The 22,054-nt window shown below is 41.1% G+C and overlaps 1 protein-coding gene across 3 annotated transcripts in view; it reads right to left on the bottom strand.

Annotated features, from left to right (window-relative positions):
• The window catches only part of TENM2 (teneurin transmembrane protein 2), a 762,206-nt gene that overhangs the window by 404,449 nt on the left and 335,703 nt on the right, over nt 1-22,054 (bottom strand). The gene's annotated exons all lie outside the window — the stretch shown is intronic.

The raw sequence follows: 22,054 nt of genomic DNA, 5'->3' as shown, positions 1-22,054 counted from the left end.
ACTACTTGAAAGAGTCTTCAGCTTCTCAAGCCTCTAAGAACTATTACCAAAAAAAAAAAAAAAAAAGGAAAAAGAAACAGTGATACTTGCTGTTTAAGCCAGTGGTACTCAAAATGTGGGCCCCAAACCAGTAACATCAGACACTACCTGGGGACTTGTTAGAAATGCAAATATAGGGGACTTCCCTGGTGGTCCAGTGAGTATGGGTTCGATACCTGGTCAGGAAAATAAGTTCCCATATGCTGTGGGGCACCTAAGCCCATGTGCCACAGCTAGAGGAGCCTGTGGGCCTCAGTGAAGACACAGTGCAGCCAGAAAAATAAAATAAAATAATAAAAAGATTTCATTGGCTAAAATAGGGATAATAAATTATTTTTTAAAAAAGAAATGCAAATGTACAGGTCCAACCTTGGACCTACTGAATTAAATAGGCTAGTAGAAGGCCCAGGAATCTGTATCTTATAAGCTCTTGAGGTGATTATACTGCATGCTAGCAAGAACATCTGCTTTAGTGAATTAGAAGCAACATTTTGAGAAGAATTGTGTAGCAGTGAGAAGATCAAGGCCATTGGAATCAATGGTTCAAATCCTGGCCGCTACGCTTGATTTGATGGTTCTGTGAATTTGGTTGAGTGAGCTAACCTCTGTGAGGCTCATTTCTTCATCAATAAAAGGGAGAGGGGCCAAAGCAAGTGACGAACCTGAAACGCCTCGTCAGGGCCTGGGATGACGGTAACTGTCTTGCACATGTCTGTTCTTAACTTCCTGTTTTGCAAAATGCATGCCAAGATGAGTCCCTGGATCTTCGGGACAAGGAGGAAGACGGGGAGGAACACTGCTGCCTGGTCAAATCATTCTTAGAAACAAGGCATCTTTTCTCCTCTTGAAGACTTTTAGCTGACATAAACATATTAACAACTTGGAGAAGTCATAACTTTTTCTCCCTCAAACTTAGTATGATCCAGTCTTCTCTGAGATTTTTCTCTTTCTCTCTTTTTCTCCCTCCCTCTTGCCCTCCTCCCCTTCCTTTCTCCCTTTATTTGGTGGGGAGTGGTGGAGTGGAGGCAACTCCCTAGCTTCCAGTTTAGGAGGACAAAACAAAAGGAAGATTTCCACCTTGGATCTGCCTTTTAGATTGTTCGTTTTTCCACTGGGTATGGGGAAGAAGCACAACCTCCTGAGTTTCCTGACAGTATCATACTCAGTTGGCAAATATGGATTATTATCTGGCAATCACCCAACAGATACTGAATATACGCTTAATGCTAGGCGTTCTCTTGGGTGCTGAGGATACGGAAAGAGGAGAGGCCAGTCTGAGGAGATGATATTTAGGCTAAGGGGATGAAAGGTCAGCTATGGGGAGATAGGGGGTTAGCCCTAATAAGTGGTCCAGATTTTGTTGTGAGTGCACTGAAAACATTTTACTAAACATATCACTCCAGCCTGATTTTTAGGCATGAGAATCTTACCCTCTATATCTTCACTGATGAAACCAGAAACTTCAAAGATCAAGGAAATCAAGTCTTTTCTCTCCATTCATTCATTCCTCCATCCATCCACTCACCCATCCACCTATCCATACAATAGTCATCTCTGGCTTCTGACATGCTGGGCACTGTGCTTACCATGTAACAAAGATGTAAAGATAAAGAAGACAAAGCTTCTCCTCTCAAGAAATTTATTATCTAATAAAGTACTTTAAGTGTGAAAGAGGCCTAGTAGAAGTATAAATGATGATGTTTGCTCCACTAAATTACCTTGCCATTTTTCTCAGGGACTCAATGTATCTACTGGGCTTCCCAGGTAGCTCAGTGTTAAAGAATCCACCTGGCAATGCAGGAGACACAGGAGACGTGGGTTCGATCCCTGGGTCAGGAAGACCACATGGAGTGGGAAATGACAACCCACTCCAAAATTGTTGCCTGGAAAATATCATGGACAGAGAAGCCAGGCAGGTTACAGTCATGGGGTTGCAAAAAGTCGGACAGAGTACACACAGAATGTCCCTACGAGGACTAAATCTTTGGGTAGAAATACCACAGAACTTTGTATTATTTTATCATATTCCAAAACATGCTAAGCAGAACTGTTTGGACCCTGAGTTTTGGAGGCGCACAGAAACTAGGGTAATAAGGATTTAAAGCCGACACATCAAACTCAGTTCATCTGTCACCCATCAGACCTCATCTTGCTTAGGGGCTGATCCTGTACTTGAATGACTGTCCTACGACATAGTTTTAAAAGCCTTCGGAAATTTTCTATTTTATTTCATTAACCAATGCTTTTGCCCCCTCTAACACTTTCTTGAAATGCCTCTTATAAAACCCTTTTTCTCTTTCTTGTGGCAAAGGAAAGGAAGAAAAATACTAGCATTGAAGCATATGCTAAGGTAATTTAAGAGTTGTGATAAGCCAAAAGGAAAAGATAAACAGCCCCCAGAAACCCACAAAGTTAAAGAGTTTGTTCCTTTTTAAGGAAGTCTAATTGGACACGGCAGGGGGTCTTGATCAGTGTGCCTCGTTGTTTTATGAGCGGAATTTTCTACTACAATGTAGAAAGTTAAAGTGTGTGCTTAATGTCTCTGTAATTGCTTTCTCACATCTATTGTTCAACCTTGAACTGGTTGGACTCCTATTGGAGGGAGTAGGGCCCTGGAAATGTAGGAATCACCTCTGAACCTGGAGAGCTTTTACAGTCTGCCAGATCTTCAGTCTGAGTAGCCTGAGTCACTTTCCCATTATGAATTTCTCTTGTGATCATTCTAGTCAGTGAGTTTTGGGTAGCCTGAGCCCAGCTGTTTACAGAGGTCTTGATGAAGAGGAACATGGCAGCAAGAAAAGAAGAAATCAAGCAGAGAAGTGATGCTCTATCTCTGTCTACCTTCCTGCGAAACCTGAGTGAATGTCAGGTTTGATAAGGGAGTCCAGAGGAAGGCCCCTCTATGGGGCAGAGTGCTGGATTCTACTGTCCACGTGGGGGCATTGTTACTCTCAATCAACAATAGCAATAACTTCCATGTCTGCTGCTCACTGGGCAAAGGAGAGGCATCTTCCCCCTCACACATGATCCTAAAGTAGAATGATCCCTTTGTTAGAAATGGTGAAACTAAAACACAGAAAAATTAATTAAAGATTTTGCCCAAGGTAACAAGAGTCCAGGTGGAAAAGCGAATAAGGCACAGACTTCGGATGTCTTGCCAGAGGGTTTTTCAGAACTGTGTGATGGACACAAAATGAAGGCATGGGCTCCCACCTTGACCCCTGCTGAGGAAATATTTCTCAAGTGCTTTGCCTAGCCTTGACCTCTGAAACATAATAGGTGTGGAAGAGAAAATCACCTCCTTCCCCAAATTGCTTCACACATGCCCTCCCTTGTAAAGCTCTTTCCAGATGATCTCTGCTTTGGTTCAGAACCCTGATAACGAGCAAGGTGTGCTATCCTCTCATTCCTTCACCCCACGAAGGAAAACTACTCCTGTGCAGCGATCCCTTCAAAGCCTGGGTGCACTGCAACACAGGGATGTTTCTTACATCAACCTAACTTGATCCAGGTTATTCAAAACAGGCAACTCTGGGCATGACTGTGGGCCAGGCATGCATCTTCCACTCATTTACAAAGAAATGTGTTTGGCTTATATGCATGTAGTTGCTGTTTTCTCCATTCTGGGAAATTTTTTTCACATTTAATGTTGCTGAAATTAGGACTTCATGATTAACATGCATGGTTAAAGTAGCATTTCTTATTTCTGCCCATGAAATGCTGTAATTAAGTCCATGGTGTACTTACTGTCAATGTCATCTCACAATCTAGAATAGAGCCTAAATTTATGTATTTCTAACACAAGCCCCTTTCACAAAGAACTTAAGGACTTTATAAGAAAATACAATGAAATAGACTTTCCTCCGCATAGGAAGTCTCCTCTTTGTAAAAGCTGAATCTTTTCCAAAACAGGCTAGAGTAAAATTAAACCCTAGAAGCCTCTGGGTTATTTTGAAAAAGGGATCCGATCTTGTGCTGTTGGGGGACATGAGCAAGTTCAGGCCAGGAGTGTTTCAGAGCTTCAGAACTCATGAGGATCAGACAGAATGCCAAAAGGAAGACAGGGGAGCTAGCTCTGGGGTGACGATGGGACTTCAAATCCAGGCAATGCCCAACCCCTGTGACATGATGGATGTACAGTGAATATTGAATTAAAATGTGCTGACACTCGGTGGCTGCCAAGTACTAGCCCCGGAACAGAGGTGAGACCATTTTCCACACTGGATACTCCCGTATCAAAAATAGCAACAACAAAATATGTGAGTCTGAAGTCTTCCCCATCTGGCTGCCTTGGCAGTGACCTTAGCAGATCAGCATAAAACTCAGCTATGTTATAAAGATATCTGGTCCACTTTCCATGACCCACGTAAGCTGTCCTTCCTCTTAACTGTATACGCTTATTGATAAGTCCACCTAAAAATTCAGAGTAATTGCACAAAGGGACCAAAGAATTTATTCATTAGCAGTTATAATTTTACTTGGTAAATAAACTCATCATTGAGAGTACAGGAAGACAGCAGTTGAAATGTAGTTTGAAAAAGTTGCTGATAGCTTAGGGGAAGTTAAGAGCAATCACGAAGGTAAAAGCCTATTTGGTGGAGTGGGAGGTGGTCTAAGCCCAACGTGCAAGAATTCTATTAGTTTAGTGTGTTAAAACAAAGCGACGTTCTGAAAAAACATATATGTGTATTTTCATGTAACAAAAATGAGAAAACAAACTGTGATTTAATGCATGTGAATAGGTAGACAAAGTCCTACGAAATAGATTTTGGTAGTGGGAAAGTTGGGAGATTAGAGACTAATCTAGTTTTCTGACCATCAGATATTTTATCTCTTACGTGAGGATAATGAAACTCTTTACATCCTCCTCATTGTCTGGTAGTAATGGGGTTTTAAACAGATAATGCACATGACAGAGTTTTCCAAAGGCAAAAATGGTATACCAACAGGGAGATTATTATCAATAACGTCATCATCATCATCCGTAAACTAGATAATTGGGACCACAAGTTCAAATATCTAAAGAGGCCAAGTCAGTCACAGGAAGAAGTCAACGGAAAATGCCTACCCCCTCTAAAATGGGCAGCTCCTACCTGACTCCATGTATTTGTGGCCATGATGTAGAGCAGGCAGGTAATGCTAGATATGTTATTTCAAGAAAGATGGTCTTACGACTGTTTATATAAAATATCCTGCCTTTTCAGTGTCATCACCTAAACAAATCACATAGGTTTGCAAGCTTATGTATCCAGGGGCCAGATATTTGCAACCTCTGAGATAATGTACACGAACTTCCTCCTTGAAACTATCAATGATATGTAAAGAAACATTAAGTGATAATGATTATTTAATATCATCATCATATCACTGTCATTATTACTATCACTCTCACTATCATCGCCACCAGCAGTCTAGAAAGGGACTGCAGTTTTAGTTCCCTACCTTTGGGAAGGAAAGAGCTTTTAAAGAGACGTAACAGAATTGGCAACTCAAGACATCCCTACAAGCGGACTATATGCTTTGTGCCCAGTTATTCTTTTCCTAGAAGTGTGACTTTTCGGAACATCTGGCCCCAACTTTCCCAGCGCTAGAGAATCAAAAACAGAGGGTCCAAGGAGAGAAGTGACCACTCAGTTGACACAGTGAGCTCCCCTAGAATCAGGACTCAGCTTCTGATTCCCTGGTTCCCCCACTGTCTCGGGGCTCTTTTCTTCTTTGCCATGATTTTCTGTCTTTGTTTCACATTCTTTTTATCTTCCAAACCCTTTCAGCAATTTGAGATCAATAAAAAGAGGCAGAAAAGGCCAAGGGTGCCCAGTATAAGAAGACTTTTTTCCATCCCTGTGAATTATTTTCACCACCCATTTTCAGTCTCTTATATGCTAACCAGTCTTCAAGCGGAGGTGCACAGGTTAGCAAAAGAAACAGAAAGCCAGCATCCTAGGATTTAAATAGGTGGCATCCCATCCTATTTCTCCCCACTTTTTATAGCAAATTGCTCGACCTGAGAAAGAACCCACCTAGAAACAGGGGTGGGAGCATAGGCTGATAAAGATCACTGCTCCAATAAAATTGCTGATAGAAATGTATTAGAGACAATGGTTCCTGCAGAAAGAGTAACACATAAAGCAATATCTAAAGCAGGCAGAGAGGAAGCAGGGTGGGCAATGGCTAGGCGCCCCAGGGAGACGGAAAAGGTCATTGAGATGAAAATAACCTTGGGAACTTGGAAAAAGTGCTCCATTACCACAGACGGGAGGAAAACCCAGTGTCCAATCAGATGGAACAGACTGAAATGCGATTCCAGTCAAGTGTGAATGCCACCAAATGCACTGCGGAACTACTGGGAGTGGGGTGGGGCTGGCAGAGGGAATGTGTGCCCTGGCCCCACCCCTCAGTCCAGGGGTGGACATCGACACAGTTGAAAAGCAGGGATTTGCAAGGTCCTAATTTGCACGCATGCATTTTTTAAATCTTGGGTGAAGGTGAGGAGTGAGAAAATGTGATAAAGATAAATCAAGGGTCTTTCTGTGAAGGGGCAGGACTGTTCTGCTGAAGTATTTAAAAAGATGCTACACTGTCAGCTTAGCTTTTTTTAAAGCAAAGGGAGGCAAAATCTGCCTTTAGCGTAGAAGAGGGAACGAAAAAGACGATTGATCACTGCCTTCATCGTTAGCTTCCCATGGTTGAGTGTTCACTGATAGAATTGGTTCAACTCCAAGATGCTGTCTTTGAAACAATTATTGTTTTCCACTAAAATACAACTCTAGCAGAAAACATTAATTGAAGTGATAACTGCCTAAATGCTTCAGTATCAAAAATGCATGTGCCTTCACATCTCTGGGCTTTACGAGCACGAGAAAGGAATAAGCATAATAAGCAACAGAAATCATAAAACAAAAGATGAGATAGAAAATGACAAGAGAGAAAGGGCTGGAGGCCCAGGCAGAATCAGGCAGAAGGCTGGTGCAGGAACTTTAAAGCACTACAAGAAATAGTTTTTCTACGCTTTACTACTTTATTCAGATTCTAGAGTTGAAAAATTAACTATACTGCTTTTCTTCACTTGCTCCTGGGCTTTCTCTGCCATGCACACCGCACCGCACTACTCCACCAACCAGAAATGCCTTCTTCATGTTTCACCTCTTCTACAACAGGATGAGGAAAACAGCCTGGGAGCCAGGGTCGCCCCACTGCTTTCTTGGACCAGCCTTTGGAAACTGAAAACTCTCTCTGAGCACCTTTGCTCTACCCTTTGACTTCATTCCTATTTATCTGCTCATTCCACCAAATACTGATTGAGCATCTGCCCTGTGCCTGGCACTGTGCTTGTTAAATGCATAGAGTCAAATGGGACACAAGAGATACAGTGCTTGTCTTCAAAGAGCTTCACTATAATGTTGAGTGCAGTCAGATGGTGAGTTCAGTAACAGAGGTGGCTTGAGAGCTACAGAAGGGAGATGGAAGAGACACGAACCCCGATCAGGTAGACCAGAAGGCTTACCAGAGGAATGAGCATCATGTACAAAGATGCTACAGCACAAGTGTGCCACATTCAAGAGCTATTTATGGAGTGGGGCAAAGGGTGAGAGATGTGGATAGGGACATGCACAGGAGTTTTTTGTGACATGATTAAATGTAAATATTATATCCAAGGAACAAGCAGGTCCCACCAAAGAGTCTGAAGCAGCAGACTTGTTCAGATATGCATTTATATGGAAACTCTGCTAACTGCAATGTAAGAAAGAGTTAGACTAAACAGACAAAAAAGAAAGAAGACTCAATTAGAACCAATTAGCTCTTTAGGCCAAAAATCATAGTCATTTGAGCTAGGGTAGTGGTAGCAGGGATAAACAAATATTTGAGAGTCCAATTTGATAGGCTTTACAATGTTCATTGCAGCACTGTTTCTAATAGTCAAGACATGGAAGCAATTAAATGTCCAGCAACAGAGGAATGATAAAGATGTGGTACATACATACAATGGAATATCACTCAGCCATTAAAAAGAATGAAATAATGCCATTTACAGAAACATGGATGGACCTTGAAAGTGTCATTCTGAGTGAAATCAGTCAGACAGAGAAGAAGAAATGCCATATGACATTCCTTATATGTGGAATCTAAAAAGAAATGATATAATTGAACTTACAAAACAGAAAGAGACTTGCACCTTAGAGAACAAACTTATGGTTGCAGGGAGGAAGGAGTGGCAGGGGAGGGATAGTTAGGGAGTTTAAGATGGACATTTTCACACTGCTGTATATACAATGGATAACCAACAAGGTCCTACGTTATGGCACGTGGAACTCTGCTCAATGTTACGTGGCAGCTTGGATCGGGGGTGGGGGGTTTGGAGGAAAATGGATACATGTATATATATGGCTGAATCATTTCATTGTTCATCTGAAACTATCACAACATAGTTAACTGGCTTTAGCCCAAGAAAAAATAAAAAGTTGAAAAAAGTAAAACAAACAGATTTGATAGCGTTTGGCAATTTATTCTCCATAGAACTGAGGAATAAGAAGGCTGTTTTCTAGGATACTGGCTTGAGCAACTGGATGATGGGGCATGCATTGAGATGAGGAATACCAGAGATGAATCAGATGCAAAGAACATGTTTGGGATTAAATGAATTGAGCTTTAGCAGTTTCATCTCAGAGCTGTTGTATTTGAAAGGCCTATTGGAGATTCTAGTGGTAATATCCAGAGGACGGTTAGATACATTGAGTAAAAGATTTGACCTAGAGAAATGGATATCAGGGTCATAAACTTACAGATAGTAATTTTAGTTATGAGTGTAGCTGATCGTCCATAGTACATAAAAAGTAAAATAAAGGGGGCCTGAGTTTATAGATACCCTGACATTTAAGGGATCAACAGAGAAGGGGGCATGTATACAAAGACAGGAGTGGCCAGAAACACAGGAAAGAAAATGAAAAGAATGTGGTATAAAGATGTCAAAGGAAAGGGCATTTCAAGGTGAAAGGAGCAGTGAAAAAGAGAAATGTAAGATGTGATGAGACATGGTTATTAAATTTAGCAAATAGGGGGCTATTTGTGAATGTAGTAAGAGCAGTTACTTAAGTAAGTTAAAATAATAAGTTGCAGAGCATGTGGGGAGTGTGAAAGTAGAAAGAGAGGCCAGATAAGTCTATCAGGAAATTTTTCAAGGAGAGGAGTAATTCTCCACTGAATTAAATCCTGTTGGCAAAGTTCCTCTAAGGGAGATCCTTAATACAGGGAGAAGGTGGGACCAGATGGAAATCGAGAGCACCAGAGGAGGGAGGCAAGAGGGATGTTGCTTCTTCCATTGTCACAAAAATAAGACAAGAGGCTTGAGCTCTACTCTGAGGCCCAGCATCTAGTAGCTCTGTTTTGTACTCAGTGGGATCTGCTGTGGGTAAACTGTATTCCTCCAGAAGATATGTTGAAGTCTTAACCCCTGGTCCCTGTGAAAATGACCTTATTTGCAAATAACGTCTTTGCAGATGTAATTAAAATGAGGTTATACTGGATTGGGGTGAGCTCTAAATCCAATCACTGGTATCCTTATAAAGAGAGAGAAGGGACTCCCCTGGTGGTCCAGTGGTTAAGACTCCACCTTCCAATGCTGGGGACATGAGTTCAATCCCTGGTAAGGGAGCTAAGATCCCACGTGCCATGGGGCATCTAAGTCCACGTGCCTCAACTAGAGAGCCTACGTGCTGCAAGCTACACAGCTCCCATGCTCTGGAGCACACGTGCCGCAACTAGCGAGAAGTCCACGGGCTGCAGTGAAGAGCCTCTATGCAGCAACAAAGATGCCAGGTGCCGTGTGCTGCAACTAAGATGCACCACAGTCAAAAATAAGTACTTTTTTTTTTTTTTAGAAAAAGGAGAGAAAGCATTTATTCTTCAATTAAAAGTAAATAAATTAAAAAGAGAGAGAGAGTTTAGGGGACCTAGAAATACATACAGGGAGAAGGTGGTCATGTGAAGATACAGGCAGGGATTGAGTTATGCTGCTACAAATAAAGAATGCCAAGGATTTCCAGCAACCACTAGAAGTGGGGAGACACAAGGAAAGACTGTCCCCTAGAACCTTTGGAAGGAGCATGGACCAGCCAACACCTTGAGCTTGAACTTGTAGCCTCTGGAACTGTGAGAGAATACATTTCTGTTGTTTAAAACCACCTAATTTGTGGTGCCTTATAACAGTAACCCTAGAAAACTTATAGATACTGAGAACATGCATTCCCCAGGTTAGCTTCCCAGGTTATGACTGTTCCACCAAATACTCATCAGTGGAAGCAACTATCTCAAAAGCACCATCAACTCAGGAGAGCAGATGCTAGAAAGAATGGAGAGAAATATTCTTTTAAGTCCAAGGAAGACAACAGATTGGACAAACACATTTCTCATCGTGCCCTAGGCTGCCTCTTCTGCTCTTTCTAACAGTGAGAAACTCATGCCCACAATCACAGATAACCGCAGACCTAAAATCATGACAACGATCTTCAGTCAACTGGCCCAAGTCAGAAGACCTTAACTGGGAGTGCATCCATCTTTTTGTTGCCCCAGTCTGCGTGCGTGTTCAGTTGTGTCTGACTCTTTGTGACATCATGGACGGTAGCCTGTCAAGCTCCTCTGTCTGTGGGATTTCCCAGGCAAGAATACTGAACTGGGCTGCCATTTCCTTCTCCAGGGGATCTTCCTGACCCAAGGATCAAATTTGCGTCTCCTGTGTTTCCTGCATTGCAGGTAGATTCTTTACCACTGAGCCACATGGAAAGGCCCTGCCCCAGTCTACTACAGTCTTTTTAAAGCCTAGATCAGTAAGGATGTCTTAACTCAACTCAATCTATATCGAGGGCTAAATGATATAAAAAGACCGAAGAAATGACCCTTGTCTTGAAGTGGTGACAATTTAATGTTGACACGAGTGACTTATATGCATGAAATACCAAGAGAATATTACAGATCAGAATGTAATGAGGTGCTAAATTGAATAAGGCAGCCTATAAGACTAGTGCAATTCTGACTCTGGCTGGAGTTGGGCTATATTGGTTGGGAAATATGTGGGAAAAGAAGGGACCTGTGCTTACATGGATACTGGGTTAATAATGAGGAGGAACAGTGCTTAGGATATCTCCTCCATTTCATGCCATTCTAAGCCTGGGATTTTTCAACAAGGCTGGGGGCTGGGTTTGGATAAAGTTTTAAAGCCCTAAATAACTCCACAGGACTCCCTCATCAACAGTAGCAAATATAAGACAAATCTACAGTTTTGATGAAATGTTTCAGTGACAACCATTCAAATTCCCATTGCCTGCTATCATCTCAAAGACATAGCCTCTAATCAACGTATGTATGTTGAATGAAAATATATCTGGTAATATTAAACAGCTACCGTTTGAGTGTTCTAACATTGTATGAAGTGTTGTGCACAACCAATCCCTTGTACTTTGTTTTAAATTTTTTTTTCTGTTTGTAAAGAGAAAAATGCACATAGTTTAAAGAATTGAATAGTTCTACAGTATTTGCTTCAAAAATAGCAATCCTTTCACATCACTACCAATTTCTTCTTTCCCAGAGGCAACTACATTTACCTATTTTTTTTTTTAGCTGATTATTTTGGTATTTAGCTCCAGGTTTATAAATAACATGCTTTGCTGCTATTTCTTGCATTTCCAATTTTAGGCATTATCTAGTAACTTCTCACTAGAAAAATGCACAGCTAGCCTTTTTCTTCTACCTGCTCCATCCATATATGTAATGTACTTTTCCATCTCCCCATCTTTCTGATATAATGCTTAGATCAATATTCAGTGTTTAAGAGCTGAGCCGTGTCTTAAATGATAACCATCTTTCATTTCTTGAACAATTTTTTTGTTGTCTTTTAAGAATTTCCTTAAATTTATATATACTTCTCAACACTGCAGACTGATTTCTTTGTTTTCATTGTACTCCTTATTCACTCTGTGTCCTTGGGCAAGTTAAACTCTCTGCGCCACAGTTTTTCCATCTGTTGAAAAGGAGATCATACCAACCCACAATGTAATGGTGTTAACGTCCTGCAGCCAAAACACCACTAGGAACACACTGTGGTCAAACAAAGTGGGGTTAATTAACTCATTGCAAAGAAGGTGCCATGGGGTGCTTCAGTAGAAGGGTATTAGAAAGGGCTATGTTGAATAATTTTAGGGAGGGGTCAAAGAAACAGGCTCCCTGCATTTGGTGCTATCAGATAGTGGGGATAACCCTATGATTGGATATCTCAATATATTTCATGTACAGGAAGGGTTGAGTAGAAGAGGCTAACACTACCACTGGTAAAGAAAGTACTGTTACTCATTTAGCCTGGAGAGGGGGGTGTTTTGTACTTTTCTGTTTGGGATAGTGACTTGGTTTCTGTCTTTATTCAGGCAAGATTATAAAATGGGCTTGCTTTCATTTTATCGTACTTTATCTCAACCACAGAATGGTCCTGATGAATGCTAGCATTCTTTAAGACTGTTTAGGTTCAAGGGGAGGCTTCCATGGCCTAGCTGGGAACACCGGGCCAGTTCCCGACAACAGAACTTTTGCGAAGATGCTAGTGTCAGGCTAGTTCCCAGTGTTAAGGGCTGATTTTCTTGTTCTCATAGGTAAGGAAGATTAAATGAGCTGCCATCTGTAAAAACCATTAGCACAATGGCTGCCATATAATAAGCCCTTAAAAGTGTTTGTTATATGACACTAAAAGCACAGGCAACAAAAGAGAAAAATAGGAAAGTGGACAGACAACACTAAAATTAAAACATCTTGTATATCAAAGCACATTCAACAGACTGAAAAGGCAACCTCCAGAATTCAAAAAATATTTGCAAATTATTTCTAATAAAAGATTGATATCCAGAGTACAGGGCTTCTGTGGTGGCTCAGACAGTAAAGAATCCTCCTGCAATACAGGAGAGCTGGGTTCAACCCCTGGGTTGGGAAGATTCCCTGGAGGAGGGCATGGCAACCCACTCCAGTATTCCTGCCTAAAGAATCCCAAGGACAGAGGAGCCTACAGTCCATGGAGTTAAAACGAGTCAGACACAGCTGAGCAACTAAGCATATCCAGAGTACAGTCAGAACTCAAGAGATATTGTGGGTTTGGTTCCAGATAACCACAATAAAGCTAATACTGTAATAGAGTCACATGAAATTTTATTTTTATTTTTTTGGTTTACCAGTGCATTTAAAGTTATGTTTACACTATACTATAGTCTATTAAATATGCAATAGCATTATTTTAAAAAATGCAATGCATATACCTTAATTAAAAAACACTTGATTGCTAAAAAATGCTAACTATCACCTGAAACTTCAGTGAGTTTGAGTAATAACAGCAAAGATCACTGATCAGGGATCACTGTGTCAAATACAATAATAATGAAAAAGTGAAATATTGCAAGAATTACAAAATGCGACACAGAGATACAAAGTAAGGAAATGCTGTTGGAAAAAAATGGTCCTGACAGATTGATTCAGGGGTGCCACAGAACTTCAATTTGTAAAAAAAAAAAAAAAACGGAAGTGCAGTAAAACAAAGTTCAATAAAATGGGATACACTTGCATATAAAGAACTCTTAAAATTCAACAACAACAAACAACCTGATTAAAAAGTGGGCAAAGAATCTGGAAAGCATTTCTCCAAAGGCCAATAAGTACATGAAAAGATGCTCAACATCACTAATCATCAGGTGAACGCAAATCAAAACCACTTCACATGCATTATGATGGCAATTATAAAAAACAAAGAAAATAACAAGTGTTAGAAGGATGGAGAGAAACTGTAACTCTTGTGCACTGCTGGTGGGGACCTGAAATGGGGTAGGCACTGTGGAAAGTGGTATGGCAAGTCCTCGAAAGATGCAGCATAGAATTTCTACATGGTTCAGCGTTCCACTTCTGGGTATACACCCAAAAGAAGTCAGAGCAGGCCCTTGAACACATGTTTGTACACCAATGTTCACAGCAGCATGAGTCACAATAGCTGAAAGGAGGAAATAACCCAAGTGTCCAGTGACTGATTAATGAATAATTGAAATACAGAATCAAAAGATTATTATTCAGCCTTAAAAAGGGAGAAAGCTCTGACACATGACACAATCTGAGTGAATCTTAAAGTCATGAAACTAGGTGAAATAAACTGGTCACAGAACAGACACATGTTCTGTGACTCCACTTATATGAGGTACCTAGAACAGTCAAATTCACAGAGGTAGAAAATCAAATGAGGGTTGCAGGGGGCTGGAGTGAGTAGGGAGTTTGTGTTTCATGGGTAGAGAGTTCTGTTGGGAAGATGAAAAATTCTGGAGACGGATGGTGGTGACAGTTGCCCAGCAATGTGTATGTACCTCTTGCTGCAGAATGGTGCACTTAAAAATGGTCACCAATGGTAATTTCACATTATGGAGAAGGGGACGACAGAGGATGAGATGGCTGGATGGCATCACCAACTCGATGGACGTGAGTTTGAGCAAGCTCCGGAACTTGGTGATGGACAGGGAAGCCTGGCGTGCTGCAGTCCATGGGGTCACACAGAGTCAGACATGACTGGGCGACTGAACTGAACTGACTGGTACTTTTTCACAATGTATTTGCTAACGTAAAAAGTAAATAATATCAAACTTGATCCCTGCTCCATCTAAATCTTCTTTTAAGATACTTAGATGCATCAGAATGTCCTTTAATATTCATGACAACTTTAGGAGTTGTACACTCTTACTTCTGTTTTACGGATAAAGAAAACCGAGGCATAGATGAAGTCAGTCATTCATGATCACAGTGTTACAAAGTGGCTGAGCTATGATTCAAATCCAACTAGTATAGATTTGAGAGCCCACTCTTAAGAACACAGTTCTTTTTAATTATTATATTTGGGAGGGGTCTAAGAGATTTACCAGGGGCTGGGGTTATTACTTCTGTTAGAACTGCCCATTTGTAAAAGAAATCTATCGTTTCATTTAGTAGAGCATTGAGACATCTATAGCAAGAGACTGGGGCCACATTTTAAAATGGCTATTTAATATTAGCCGAGAAGCTAACTAACTAGAATTAAATATAATCTTTAAGAAATTTGGGAAAAGCTGAAGTTCTGGATAAAAATTGTTAGGGCAGGAAACTGTTAAGATGTTGCATATAGCTCCTAGGGCATCTCGCCTGTATTAATATCATGAAACCAGGGGCAGAGATGGAGAGGCAGAAAGTACACAATGCTTATCGACCTTGGGAATTTTGTCAATAGCAAGATTATTTGCTGAGAAGGAACATTTCGGTGCCGTATGTCACTTCCATGCTGCGCATCTCCAAAGGAATTACCTGTCCATCTTGCCTGTGTGCTCATTTGCACTGTGGGGCAGACAAGCGATCCCAACCATAGCTGGGCTGGAAATAGCTGAACCTACAAAATTCCTGTGTGTGGGCGCATGTGCACATGAGCATGCATGCATTACAAGAAGCCACAAATGAAAAGAAGAAAAGGTCCGACCTCTGTTTATCAACATCAAGAGAGTTCCTGAGAACGATCAATTCCCAATCTCAGAGTGGAAGACCTTGTTTAGGAGGTGCTCTGGGAGCCCAGGTGCTCTGCTTTTTCTGCTTGCTGGGATGGCAATCAACATTTTCAAGCACATGTCATCAGATGCCAAACCATGCTTCTCAACCTCTGCAGGGAAACTGCAAGCAGCTACTTGGCCTGACTGCATAGGTCTCAGTTTTGACAAAGCCCTAGAGGATGGGGTGAAATTCACACTATGCGGGAAGAGGGGTGGAGGGTAGGCTCTAAATGGGGGGAGGGGGCGTAGTTTGGTCCAGCTGGATACAAGGAACTTACACATACAGAATATTAGAGCAAGAAGGGAAGATTTTGGGCCAGTGCTCAACTTTGACAAGTAGGGAAACTGAGGCACAGGATTGACTATTAAAGTTCATGCTGTGAACTGAATCTTCAGCTTCTATTTTAGGGCTTTCCCATTACACCCAGGCTTCCCAAACTTGCCAGACCCTAAGAATCATCTGAACAGAGAAGTGAAAGCATAGTTCCTGAGCTCCTCCTAAACTTATTCAACCAGAACCTTCTGCAAAGAGCCAGGGGATGTGTGTGTTTGCCAAGCAGAGGAGGTCAAGACTATTTTTGTGATGTGGTATCAGTTTTTTCCCAATCTTTTAAACAGCGTAACTCGTGTCCCTTGAGGCAATGCTCTCATTGTCTTTTGTTTCTCTCAATAAGTCACTTAGATATTTTCAAGGTTAACATTTAACAGAGGAGTGGGGATAAAAGTCTCTGGAATTAGGAAGGTTAGGTTTGATACCCAGGCCATTCATTTCTCAGCTTTGTGACGTCACTTCTTCTGTGGTGTTACTCTATGGTGTTTCATCCATGGAATGTGTATGATGGTAATCCTTTTACTCTGGGATGTGGTGGGGATTAAATAAATGAAAGGAGGTATGTGCTGTGCTGTGCTTAGTCCCTCAGTCGTGTCCGACTCTTTTTGACCACATGGACTGTAGCCTGCCAGGCTCCTCTGACCATGGGGATTCTCCAGGCAAGAATGCTGGAGTGGGTTGCCATGCCCTCCTCAAAAGGAGGTATATAAAGTGTCTGACATAATACCTAGTGTAAAGGGAGAAGGCAGCTTTGGGGGAGAAGCAAACCCATGTGTTTTGCGTTTAGGGCAAGAGCAAGGTGAAAGTGTGGCCTCCCCAGCCTCGAGTCAGCACCCAGGACTTGGTCCATGCTGCTGGAGCACTGGAAGCCCTCTGCAGAAGAGGCAGTCAGACCACTGCCTAGAACCAGAAAGGGATTACAGGCAGCTCTAAACATCTGGCCCCCATGTCCAAGTTGAAGGAGAAGAACTGGGAACCAAGCAACTCATGCACAGAAGAAATCCCATTTGGGGATGTGAATGATAATTGGACTCGATTTCCTGACCCCCAAGTCAAGAGTGAAGAATGCAATCTCTCTGAACAGGTGTGCCTCTTTCTGCTGAGGTTCCCACTGAGTCCTTTACACTGGCTCTGCCACTGCTTGTCGTGACATGTACACGTGTTATTGAACACTTTCTCATTTAAAGACAATCGACAAAGTTCTAGAGGATCAAAAACAGGAGAAACCAAGCAAAAAATAGGTATACTGAATATGGTTTGTATGTTCCTCTGAGTTGGGATATTCTAAAGCGCCTTCACTCCCCCTCATTATCCAGTTTTCCCATTCACACATGATGTAAAGCATTACACGTAGTTCCTGAAGACACTGATGGATTCATTTATTTAATAAATACTTATGGAGCATCTATTTTGCACCTAACACCAGAATCCTACAGAGGAGCTTTATGCATAATGAATTGAACCTAAGAGAAGAAAGAGAAGCCTAGAAAGAACAGGTTAACATGGGGTACCTTAAAAGAGGTGCAATAAACTGTGAAGAGGTGACTCACTGGAAAAGACCCTGATGATGGGAAAGACTGAAGGCAGAAGAAGAGGGAGGCAGAGGATGAGATGTTTAGATAGCATTACCAACTCAATGGACATGGATTTGAGCAAACTCTGGGAGATAGTGGAGGACACGGAAGCCTGGCATATTGCAGTCAGTGGGATCACAAAGAGTCCAATACGACTTAGCAACTGAAAAACCACCACAAACAGTCTCACAATGTAGAAGGATTTTTAAAAGAAAACAAGTTCGTATTATCAGCACAGTCAGATCATCCATGTGTGAAAGAATTGCTGTGAGCTATTTAGGAAATCCTAAATAAAATTAAATTAGAGTGGGCATAATCTATTTAAGGAGGCAAGAAAATTTGTAACATATTAGAGGAAAAATTCTTCCCTAAGCCTAAAATACACTGGGTTGGCCAAAAAATTTCTTCAGATTTTTCTATATGCATGTATAGGAAAACCCAAATGAACTTTTTGGCCAATCCAATACAAGGGGACATCGTTTCATTAACTTAAAAAAATTCTGGGCACTCCCCTTATGCTTGATCCCAAATCCAGCCCCGTGGATGGTGGGCCAGGCCAGATGAATGAGACTGTCTTAGGCAGTGCTTTAGTTCGCAGGAGAGGATGTCATTTCTAACATCTCAAAGGCTGTCAAGACAAAGCTGTCATACAGAACATCTGCTTCTCAGGTTCTGGGTGAGGACGACCACCCCAAAGTTCACTAATTTCTGTGAAACATTTAGTTATGAGCAATGATATTTAAGGTCAGTTGCCCATGGGACAAACAGCTGACATGGTCTTTTATAGAACTAAGGTTTATCTATGCATCAAATCAAGTTTTGCCCCTGGGTTGTGCAATTTTGGCAAATTAGTAGAAAGGTTTTTTAACTGAAAATGTTCTCTATGGCTCATGAGGAGGGAGGTCTTAAGACATTTTGACAGGACACCCTTTCGCATGCATTATAGCACGTTTCTGGGAATCGGTCATCTTTCTGGCCTCACTAATATAAGGATTTGCAGAATTTCCCTGAAGCAGTCAGTTGATTTGTTTTTATCTCACGGATGTTGTGTGTGTTGGGGTTTTTCTCTTTTTGCTTTGGTTTCTGGGAAGCTTAGAATCAAGTTTTTCTATCTTAAATAATGGAACGGGACTTTATGTATATAAGCCTATATGTATGCTTTTCTCCCTAGACTTTTCCCTTTATTCTCTTATAATTTTCCACTTTTTGAGAAAAATTTGTTAGAAGCTGTCCAAATTATAGGGAAGATGTAAGAGAAGGAATGAATGAATGGATGGATGGCTGAATGAATGAATGGATGAGTGAAATTTTTTGCTTTATGATGCCAGATAAACAAGAGTATCGTTTAATGAGCTAGGCAACTGAATTCCTGAACCACTCTAGGGAATTCAGGGCTTGCTGTTTTGAAGTACTATGTTCTTTAGAATTAGCCAAGGTGATGCTTTTTAAAAAAGAGTTGGGTACCTTCAATGCGCTTTAACAAAGTGACACTCTCCAGCGGAGATAGCATCTTTGTCACACAGAACCAATGGAAAGGGTCCTGGCAGATGCATACTGATTACATTTCTTCTGCATACTTTGATGTTACTAATGAGTATTCAAAATCCCTTTATTTAGACTTTTAAGAAAATGAAAACTCAACCTTTTAGAGTGGAAGAGGTAAGTCAATGCTTTTAGACTATAATGCAGCCGCCCAGGTATTTTCTGCCTCATATGCTGATAGCAAAATGCAAACCCCATTCCTATCTGGAAGGTACTCTTAGGCATCCATCTGCAGGAGCCTCCATTATGCTGCCACTGGGATCCAGACTTTTTTCTTCTAGATGAGTTACTTCACAGAATCTGAAATTATGCTGTTGTAGACAAGAAACATCTCTGGAGCTGACCTGCCCTGGCAGAAGATCAGAACACAGGATGAACCACTTGCCGGAGCTCAGTTATCTGGAAGCAAATGCTTGAGGGGATGGGAAGCACGCCTCTTCTAAGCATCTCACTAGCTGAACCTGGCTACCAGCACGATTGGCACAGATTGAAGGTTAGAGCAATTGGGCTGCGCAGGTGCCAAGGGTTTAGGACCGTCCACTAAAGAATGCACAATAGTCATAGAAAATAATGACGGTGGAGCCATAATGGTGAAGTTTTGTTGTTGCCTTGAGATGTTCATGTTGTCAAAATCATTTTAGTGTGCAGTTTATGTCCAGTTTGTCTCTTTAGAACAGAAGCTCTTTGAGCAGGAAATGAGCACACTGACTCTCCTAATGATGGGCTTCACTAATGTCAAGTCATAACAGCAACAATCAGAGGGCAGCAGGAAAGAATTTTTTTTACTGTCATGTATGTGCTGAAGGTGTTGGAAGGGGTTTTATTTCACCTAAGAAAGAGACAAGGACCAAACTGGTCCCAGATCTTCAAAGCACAGGGTCATTGCCAAGAGACTGGCTTCAAAAGGTCTGTGTTCTTAAGCAGCTGAACATAACACAACCAATCATGTGGTCACTTTATGCCTCCACAGCTACTGAAAAAGCCAGCCCCTTTCATCAAACTCAATTCACAACACCCAGGCATGGCTCCGCACTTTGCATCTTCTGCGTCAAACTCTATTTTCAATCCTTTATGTCAAATTTAAGTTCATGGCAACTACATTCAGATCTTGATAGAATCCCCAATTTGCTTTGGACCCCACATCCATTCCACAACACACGCACACATGTGAGCACACACATATTCAAAATGGATTTGCACTCACTTTAGCACTAAGCCAGAATCAAGAATTTTGAATGGCTGCCAGGTGACTGGAGCTTTAACCAGTTCTCAGATTAAGTAACCTTCTGAGAACAAGGACAGAGCACATTTGGATCTTTACCCCGCAGGTGAAGACACCCGTCACTGTAGTCTTAAGTGGGATGAAAATGGACCCTCAAATTTTCTGTGGTATTTTTCCCTATTACTGAAGCTTAAATAGCTATCAGTCTGAAGTGAGCAAAACAAATTGGTGCGAGTGAAGAAAAATGGATAAGTTTGAGTCCGAACACACGCATCTGTTGTGTCCACCAGAAGGAGGTCTTGATTAGGCAGCAAATCAACAAAAATTCCCTATCAACCACTTACAATCTGATACAACAGAAAAGAAATCACTCACAGCGTTATCACCAAGAAAACATTCTAGACAGCCCTGAGTATGAATTGACCCCTCTTATGGAAATCATCTTGGCTTGGGTATACATATATGCATAAAAGGAGATAGTTTTTAAAAGCTCATTTTCTTGCTAATAATCATCTGTTTTTAAAAAGCTATCAGCAGGTGCACCTCATTTCAAAAGCCTCTTGTCCTTTATAATACAATATTCATCACGATTACATAGTATGAAATAAAAAGCAGCAAAACATAAGCGAGGATAGTTCAATTAAATGCAACATAATCTCAGAAGCAAAGGGAAAAAAAAATGATCCTGTAGCTAAAATCAGGTTCTGATGAAAGAAAAAAGGGAATATATTTCCACATATTTTTAATTATATAGAATTTCCTCAAACATGATTTTTCATAATATATTCCATTAAGTTAACATCATATTTGAAGAAAGAGCATTTTCCGATTTCATTTTAAGCCTGATTTTGAGCAATTACAGTGTCATTGTTCCACGGTAGAAAGGTTGAATTCATTTACTGTGTGGTTATGCTAGTTATGATTGATGTCTCTTCTCCAAATGATAAACCAATCACCCCAATGATGTAATGTCATTTTAAGAGTGCCATAATCACATTTCTCTCAAACTAGAAGCTCTGATGAGTTCTAATAAAGATTTATGGTAGATTAAAGGCCTTCATAATATCAACAATGGATTGCTCATTTGATGAGAGATTTGATTAGGTAATTTTTTTTTGAAAAAGAATATGAGTTTACTAAATATATCAGGGCTGGCTTTGAAGAAGGGCATGGGCCATCATAAGTAGCAGTCCATCATTCCATCTCCTGAATGAATCATCTTTAATGTATTTAGGAGGTCCTTTCTAATTGTAGAGGTTGAGGCCATTGGTGGCACATATTCATGGATGGAGCCCAAATACAATCTCATCGAGGAACACCCTTGGCATAGAAATCCAGAGCTTTCTGGATTTTGATGGGATATGCTAATGAACACCATGAGCGACCAACTCCAAAGATAACTCCAAAGCCTTAGGGGTTGGGAGCAATTAATTTCCGCAAATGTCTTTCCTTGGGCTGTGGGTACTTAACCCTAGATCTTGCCCAATCCTACAGTCACGTGTTTTGTGAGCCACCAACAGCAGAAATCAAAATAAGGCATTGCTACTTCTGGGTCTAGGGCAATTCCACCTAAGATTTAGAGATCTGGAGCTGAGGTAAGTACCACAAAATCCTCAAAAGGGGGACGGAATGCTGTGACCAGTCCTTTTGATGTGTGAATGTGAAAACCACGGTGAGAATCAAGGATTTAGAGGTGTTATTTATCCTGGTACCACAGAATCAGCTCATTAATCTCAAGTGAAGTGGGACAAATAGAGGGTCAGAGGAAAGATCA

Source organism: Bos taurus, chromosome 7 (assembly GCF_002263795.3).
Source record: "Bos taurus isolate L1 Dominette 01449 registration number 42190680 breed Hereford chromosome 7, ARS-UCD2.0, whole genome shotgun sequence".
In the NCBI taxonomy this organism is placed as follows: Eukaryota; Metazoa; Chordata; class Mammalia; order Artiodactyla; family Bovidae; genus Bos; species Bos taurus.
The sequence above is the reverse complement of the archived record's forward strand: the minus strand, read 5'-3'. Positions and strand labels throughout refer to the sequence as shown.